The sequence below is a fragment of the Malus domestica genome, chromosome 11 (genome assembly GCF_042453785.1).
Source record: "Malus domestica chromosome 11, GDT2T_hap1".
Lineage (NCBI taxonomy): Eukaryota > Viridiplantae > Streptophyta > Magnoliopsida > Rosales > Rosaceae > Malus > Malus domestica.
Genome location: NC_091671.1, coordinates 24,686,166 through 24,693,456, shown reverse-complemented (window position 1 = coordinate 24,693,456; position 7,291 = coordinate 24,686,166). Strand labels below are relative to the sequence as shown.

Genomic DNA, 7,291 nt, shown 5'->3' with positions numbered 1-7,291 from the left:
GTTAGAAGACCAGGAACAAAATGGGAAAGGAATTGGGATATCTAGCCTGATTTGGAGGTGCCAAAAAAGGCAAAAACATGCAAAATAAAGGCTAAGTTGCTGGGATCACTGATGTGGTAAAAACTAACACACAAATTAAACTCTATAAATTATGCATTCGTAATACGAGTAAGTAGGGATCCTTCTATTTTGGGGATTAGAAGGGATGCTAATCAACACAAATTAAACTTATAAAACTGAAAACTAAGTTAAACTAACAACAAAACAATGACTCGGGGGATTTTGGACGAATTTAATAAAAACAAAAGTAAATGGTAGCAAGTAAATTAAGTTCTGAATGAAATATGGATGAAAGGATAGCTAAAGGATTCTTCTCCACACATAAATCATATGCATACAAATCAATTTCTAGCTATTCTTCCTATAAACCATGAATGACAATGCACCAAATTAACTGTGAACAACACCAATTAACTCTGAAATTTTCCTAGGTTCATTGAATTAAACTCAGCGACGCAACCAAATTATTCTTCTCAAGTTCCCTAACTATGAAAAACATGATAGAGATACATCTCAAAGATCATTAAGTTTTGTGAAAATCATAAGCATTGACAAAGCATTCGTAACTACGAAAATCATGACACTCCTACCAAGAATTTACTTAACTCAATCATGACTATTGACTTTTACTACTTGCAAATATAAGTTCATAACGATTAGGTGAAATTCCTTTATATTCTAGCATCAAATTCCTACATGCAAACTAAGTATGCATCCTTAATAAACATACAAGAATAAGTTCTCTATAAAGTAGATAAGTAAATTGCATTCATGTTTTATGAAACAATAACTGGATGTAATCAATTTATATAAAACATATGATCATGGCTTCGCATTCACCTCTAGCTAAAATGAAACTTAGTTACACATGTTCATCATAACTGAAAAACAATCTAAAATAAACATTGAAACTTATAACAAAGAGAAAAAAAACTCTGAAAATTCTAGCAACTTTAATTAGGGGTGGTTCGGTATGGGATCCCATACCGAAACCGTTATCCCGATTCCCATACCAAAATTTTCGGGAATCCCAATTTCAATACCGATCCCAAACCAAATTTTCGGGAATCCCGAAATAGTTTCGGGATTTCGGGACAAATCGGGAATCCCAAAATAATTTTGGGCTTTTGGGCTTTTGGACAAAAAAAGCTAATATTGGTCCAATTGGACAAAAACCTAATATTGGGCCGAAGGGGCTTTTGGGCTTTGAGTGTTACAAGCTACAAAAATACACAGATACGAACATGAAACCTCCGATTAACAAACTATAGCTTTCTCCGCAGTTAATAGTTACTTATGTGTATCTAAAGACCAAAAATCAATTACGATAAACAAGATAAGACATTTTATGAACAGAAAATCGAGGTCAAGATTTATTCCTAAGGAAACGCCATCACATAATAAACTTTTCCTTAGAAGAGAGAGAGAACCGAGTAGTCAATTGTTGCAAACAACACAAGAAGCCGGTATCAACACTAGTGCTTGTCCTTGGGAATATCCTTTGGTGGAACCTTTGATTCCAGTTCCTTGGTGATTCTGAGAGAAAATCCATGAAGTCGTATTAAGATGCAAGACCACTAACAAAAATATACGAAAGCAGAGTACATTATTTCCATGATAATAAACATAAAACGGCATATCACAATTCATCAAGTCCTCAAGATCACACTTAAAAAATATCCCTATGCAATCATCAATGTCCACTGTCCAGGTTTGGCTGGACAATGATTTGTACACTGCACCAGTGTTTGATAACAAATCATTCTTGGTTTATCTTAAAAACCATGGACACAAAGAATAGAACCAAGTAATACGATAAATGAAAGTCTTTTATGATCTGCCCTTCTATTTGAGGGCTGATTCCAAATTATAGAAACTAATGCCCTGCTCCAACCAAAAGATCGAGACTAGGGTAATACTGAAAAGCTAAGATAAGAGAGAAAAGGCATTGGAGATAGTATCATTTGAAAGATGCCTAGTCATTTAGGTAACATAGTACATCTAAGGCTTCCAAAAGTTAACCCTTCAAACCCCCACCAAACACACATCTCTCATACAGGAGGCCAATTTTCACACCATTACTTGCTAACTTACTAAACCATCATCTTTTCCAACATCAAGACAAAACAAACGAGAATGGTACATGATAACATCATAAATATCTGAATATAAAGCATATCAGGTGTAGCAATCTGCTGAACGTTAACACTTATCCATGTTAAGAGTGAGACAGGGTTAAGCTGAACCATTTTCAAGAAACATATAGAATTCAAACGAACTGCCAGATTAAATTTTGACTAAGTTGAGTAGCTACTTGCACACTTACAAACAATTTCATAGTTAACATATTTTACAGAAAAACAAAACGAAAAAAAGAATGAGAGGAGGATTACTTGGGCGATTCTTCCTCAAACTTGTAACACTCAAACTTTCAAGTTTATGAAGATTGTTGACCTCTTCGGCCCCTTCGGCCCCTTCTTGTTGGCACTTGTAATTTTCCCCTTGATGTTGATGGTTGAGCCCTTCCCCTTACAATGGGTGGTCGTGGTCGTGGAGGTAGTGATTGATTTTGACGTTGTTGAGCTTGTACTTGAGGTGGTCGAGGAGGTGGAGGTGGCATTTCATTTTCTTGTGTTGTATTCTCCTCACCTCCCAAATTAGCCATGTCTAAAACAATAAACCACAAATCATTTACATTGAATTATAGTCTAATAGACAATAAATACTAAGAAAATAAAAGATGAAATTAAATTGTTTACTTACTTCTTTCTAAGCGTTCAAGCTCCTCATAGAAACATAATTCGTCAAGGGTAGGCTCCTTATAGAAACAAAATTCTTTTCCTCTAAGCCAATCACTAGTACACACTAAAGCCTCAACCGTTTTAGGTGTTAAGGAAGCTCTAAAAGGATCAACAACTCTCCCACCAAGACTAAAGGCATTCTCACTAGCAACGGTGCTACTAGGAAGGGCCAATACATCCTTAGCAACTTTACTAAGAATTGGATATTGACCACAATTTCCTTTCCACCAATCCAAAAGATTGAAACCCTCATATGTTAGGCTTTGATGTGGATCATTGAAGTACATATCCACTTCATTGGCTATCTTATTTTGTTGTGCCTCCGCTCTCTTTCTTTGGATCTTCTTTACCATCCTTGAAGCAACATCAATATCTACCATCACACCCCCCGCCCCATCATCTAGTACAACACTTGATCTTTGCTCCATATTTGAGGTAGCACTACTATTAGTACTACTACCACTGCTACTACTATTAGTACTACTCCCTCCTTATATGCATTATACAACTCGGTTACATAACCTTTAACCCTTACTTTCTCCTCCCTTATTGTGTCACATCCATAGCCGAGCTCTTCTAGATTTGTCTCCAACATATCAAATTTGTACCTCGGGTCGAGTGATTGGGCCACAAAGAGAATAGGATTTACCTTTTCAATGTCACCCCAATATTTGTCAAACTTGAGCTTCATTGAGGTAGCCACACTTTGCAAAGTGGCATTAGAGGCGTTTGAAATTTGTTCTTCTATCTCCACTTGCAAGGCAATCACCGTGCTAAGTATTAAGTGTGACGTTGGAGTAAGGGTTGCACTCAATGTCAAGGTGGCATCATAAATTTTTTTGAGAAAGTGAGCAAAACTCACCGACCTTTCCCAATCATCCACCCCCGGAGGACCCACCCGCTTGGCCTTTCTTGTCACCCCATCAACCTCTTTCGAGACCTCCTCTTTAAAGTAAGCAATGAAAGAGTCACACTCAAGGGCCATCTTAGAGAACACTTCTTTAAACTTGAAAGCACTATTAAGCATTTGATAAGTGACATTCCACCTTGTGACAACATCAAAAGGGATACTTGACATCCTATCAAATCTCAACAAGACACAATATTCCCTAAAAGACTCCAACCTTGCCGGGGATGAGTGTATAAACTTCACACAATTTCTTATGGCATCAATCTCCCTACTAAGCTCCGTCATTCCATCCTTAACTATCAAATTGAGGATGTGACAAGCGCACCTCATGTGCAAGTGAGCCCCATCAAGTAAAAGAGTACCATTTGACTTGAGTCTTCTTTTCATGTATGCAATAGCGGTGTCATTTGCACTAGCATTGTCAACGGTAATGCTAAACACCTTGTCTATGCCTCAATCATTCAAGCAAACCTCTAGACATCTTCCAATATCATCACCCTTATGAGAAGTAACTTAGACAAAGTTTAGGATCCTCTTATGTAACCCCCAATTAGTGTCCAAAAAATGAGCCATGATGACCATGTAGTTTATCATTTGAATTGAGGTCCAAGTGTCGGTTGTAATACTCACTCTCAACCCCTCAATCACACTTTTTATTTTTGCCTTCTCTTTAACATACAACTCCAAAACTACCGCCGCTACCTTATGCCTATTAGGAAGTTTGTACTTTGGATTCAAGTCACGAATAAAATCTCGAAAGTCTTCTTGATCAACCACCCTAAAAGGCATCTCCGCTATTATAATCCACCTCACACATCTCCTATCAAGTCTTTTTTTATTGAAAGTGTGAGTGACAACCGGACCTCCCATCCTCGCTTGTGTCAATGTAGGTTGGTTCGGATCCACATTCTCAAAGAGACTAGAACCTGGGCATTTCCTCAAATGCTTAAGAATTCCCGTTGTCCCATGAGTTATAGGGTGTGCCGGTACTAAGAGTTTGCAATGCTTGCATTCGGCCATGTAAGATTTCTCCCCATTATTATCGGTGATCGTTACCCTCTTAGCATCATTCCACACCGGACTTGGACCCTTTCTCCTATTGCCCTTTTTTTTCCGAGGAGAACCATCCCATTGTCTCACTACTTCTACTTCTTCTACTTCCTCTTCCCCCTCTTCCCCCTCTTCTTCTATTTGTTCTAATGCAATATCCTCCTCCACATCCAGATCATCATCCCAATAATCTTCATAATAATCATTATGCAAATAATCTTGAGGTGAGGGGGTACCTAGTTGAAGGGTACCACTAGGTTGAGTTTGTTTTCGTTTTCATAATACCGAGACCATATGTGTACTAGATTGGCTACTAAATCCGTCCATCCTAACAAATAAAATAACAATGCACATTAATATATCACAACCACAGTTCAACATATATCCAAATTCCAAACAATAAATAAAATAAATGGTTCAAAAATCTGAGCAGATTCTTACAAAGATATAAGTAGCCCCACCCCCACAATCTGAGCAGATTCTCAAAAACCAGCATGTTTCTAAACTAGGAGAATATAAGTAGCCCCACCCCTACAAAGATAATACAAACATGAAAGTTGGAACCTACAAACAAGAGTTTTCAACACTTACTTGTAGCGCTTGTATGCTAAACCTTTAAAAGCTGCTCGAGAAAATAATTAGTAGAGAATCATAGTAGAATAACATGCTTAACATATATTGTGTTTTCAAACCAATATGGATACAATGCTTAACATGCTTCATGGAATACAGATAGAGCCGAATTCACCAAACCAAGTGGGTCAAAGTAAAATCTCAATGCCTATAGTAAGTTCAAAGTTTACTTCTTTCCCAAATACTCTTCAGATTGGCTACTGATGTTTTTAACTATTTACCCAATTGAAATTAGAAATTATACATCTAGTAAAAGCAATAACAGCTATAACATCAACAACCAAAAGTAAGAAAATTCGTCAAAGAATGGAAATAGTACAAAGAAGTAAGCATCTTATTTGTCAATTAGCTAACTAACAGTTAATTATGTGATTAGGCTATAATGGAATCAGGAAAGCTGATCATCTAAAACATTTTGACTGAACTAAACTAACAAAATCGTTAGCAGTTAAAACTTTAAACCATTTGAAAACTTCAAAGCAGAATCTACCAACAAAAAAAAAGACTCTACAACTGACTATCTGTTTACTAATCTCATGACAAAATTCATCATAACTCACTCATTCATCTCACATAAGTTTCTCCTTCTATTTTAGCATCCCTTGGGAACGCAAAATATACACACACACACACTGACACACTAGATACACACACACACACACACACACACACACACACACACACACACTAATTTGTTGGTCTTAACCCTGCATCAATCATAGAAGCAAAAACACTTATTACATATGTAATTGGTATTTTTTTCTACCCAATTCGAAAAATTCTCTCAGAGAATATGCAATCATTTCATATTACAGAGGATTGTTCATATTACAGAGAGAATACATACTATCATTTCAAATGACGAATATATACTAACATGCAAATGACGAATATATACTATCATTTCAAAGACGATCCCAGATGAAGAGACAAAATCGCAAAAGAAAAAAGAGAGAGCGAGAGGTGTGTGTGTAACGGTGAGATAGAGAGATTTCAGAAAACTAAATTAATTACCTAATTTGGGGTGAGAGTGAGACTCAGACTCGGTGTGGTGGTGAGATCGTGAGAGAGATCCCCAGTTCTGTGACCTGACCTGTCCGTGAAAGACAATCGCCCTAGAGAGAGAGAGATCGCGAGAAAGAGCGGTGGTTGTGTGGTGAAGGAAGGCTGGAGAGTCAGGGACAAGAGTATGGTGTGGTGGTGGGCCGGAGGCTGGTCGGAATTCGACAGTATGGTGAGGGACGACGTTGGTGAGGGCCGGAGGCTCAGGGCTGCGCTTCGAAACAAATGAACGGAGGAACTACAAAAGTGAAATGTGATCTGACCTAAAAACAAATCAACGACACAGATTAAATCCAAAACAATCAACGGTTGAAATAATTCTCTTATAATTAAAAAATTATATATATATATATATATATATTTTTTTTCCGGTTCGGTATGGGAATACCGAAAAAATGAAATGCAATACCGAATCCCATACCGAAACTTTCGGTTTGGTTTGGGATTACATCCCGAAACTTTCGGGAATTTTGGTTTGCGATTTTTTTCCAGCCCTAACTTTAATGGATGAATGGTAGGCGCGACACACCTTTCAACATTGCAGAACACTTCATATATATATAGGGCATGGCTAGGGTTTTCTTTAGAGTGAATAAAAAGAGAGGAAAAATAGATAATCAAAATTGGGTAATTCACCTAGAATAAAAAGGGCATGTAAAAATGGCAAAAAGGCAAGTTTTTATGGGGTAAAAGAGGATGCAAGATATTCTAAAGTGATCCCAGCAACTTAGCATGTAAAAATGGCAAAAAGGCAAGTTTTGCCTTATTTGGCACC

General features: G+C 37.3%; 1 long non-coding RNA gene across 1 annotated transcript; it reads right to left on the bottom strand.

The window, feature by feature from the left end:
• Positions 1-1,295: 1,295 nt before the first annotated feature.
• Positions 1,296-3,264, bottom strand: LOC139189590 (uncharacterized). Its single transcript, XR_011573365.1, has 3 exons — positions 2,824-3,264; positions 2,454-2,727; positions 1,296-1,596 (listed from the first exon to the last, which is right to left on the bottom strand). It is a non-coding gene; the product is annotated as an uncharacterized lncRNA (long non-coding RNA).
• Positions 3,265-7,291: the final 4,027 nt, after the last annotated feature.